General features: G+C 36.8%; 1 pseudogene; it reads left to right on the forward strand.

The window, feature by feature from the left end:
• The window catches only part of LOC107713851 (myomesin-3-like), a 67,706-nt pseudogene that overhangs the window by 50,740 nt on the left and 15,605 nt on the right, over window positions 1–1,361 (forward strand).

Below are 1,361 nucleotides of genomic sequence, written 5' to 3' on the forward strand. Positions count from 1 at the left end.
AGACTTGTTATAGCATTTGCATATCTTTGCTCTTTTGTTGATTTTGATTGCTTCCATTGTCCTAATTTTGGATAAAAGCGTCTGCTAAATGACTAAATGTAAATATAAAATTGCATGCATTTATCAGAAATGACTGTCAAAAGCCAGAAAAATATACATTTTATCCATGCTTTTTTAGAAATAAAATGTTATATAATTCTGGTCCAAAATTATGTACAAAAAAACCCCTCTGTAAAAAATCTTCAAAATATAGATAGGAGTAAAACTGTAGATTTTGGTGTATGTACAATGTTAAATGACGAGTTACACATTGAATTAAAGTGAAATTTTGAAGTAGAAAGACTTAAATTATATTTTCTTGTAAAAAGTACAGTAATCTTTTATTTACAACTTAAAAAAATAATTGTTTACAGTATAAGAGCTGCTGAAGTGCAGACGTCTGACTCATTTTGAGAAAACAGCCTTTAAAGATACAGACTGTAATTTAATTCTACTGATGCAAATAGATGAAGTGTAATAAAATAAACACTTAAATGTGTATTTTGGGTGTTTTCTTCCTGCTGGTCTGAAATAAGACATGCTATGGAAGCAAAATAGACTAAAATCTCAAACGTGACAAACCTGCAGAGTCTTGCCCTAAAAAGCGTCTCGGTTCAGTTCACGATAGTTGCATTTGCATCCAGTCCCACCAGAGCTTTGAAAGAGGTGTGAGCTGTTTCTGGACGATTGTTGATCAGGTTCCAGGTCTGCAGACGGGTCAGACGTACCGCCTCCGTGTGTCTGCCGTTAACGCAGCTGGAGTCGGCATGTCTTCGGGGGCCTCTGAGCCGGTGGAGGCGCAGACTAAAGCAGGTCAGCTGCCTGGAAATCTGCATAACCATTTCACGCTCATTTTACAGCGAATCGCTTTTAACTTTATCCCGCGTTTGCCACCAGGAACCAAAGAGATTGAGATCGGAGTCGATAACGACGGCTTCATCTTTCTGAGCTTTGAAGCTCTTGACAGAACTGATAAAGATGTATTTAAGTGGAGTAAGAACTACGGGAAAGCGATTGATGCCAGACGAGCCCGACTGGAGAACAAAAACAACAGGTCTTTAGTCAAAATATGAGCACAACTGTGACACTTTTTCTGCAGCTTTGGATCTGGGAGTGTATTTCTCATTTATTTTACGTTTGCATTTACATTTAGTCATTTAGGCAGACGCTTTTATCCAAAGTGACTTACAAATGAGGACAATGGAAGCAATCAGAATCAACAAAAGAGCAACAATATATAAGTGCAAATGACAAGTCTCGGTTAGCCTAACACAGTACACGTAGCAAGGTGTATATATATATATATATATATATATATATAT

Source organism: Sinocyclocheilus rhinocerous, unplaced genomic scaffold, assembly GCF_001515625.1.
Source record: "Sinocyclocheilus rhinocerous isolate Xijiao unplaced genomic scaffold, SAMN03320098_v1.1 scaffold389, whole genome shotgun sequence".
Taxonomy (NCBI): domain Eukaryota; kingdom Metazoa; phylum Chordata; class Actinopteri; order Cypriniformes; family Cyprinidae; genus Sinocyclocheilus; species Sinocyclocheilus rhinocerous.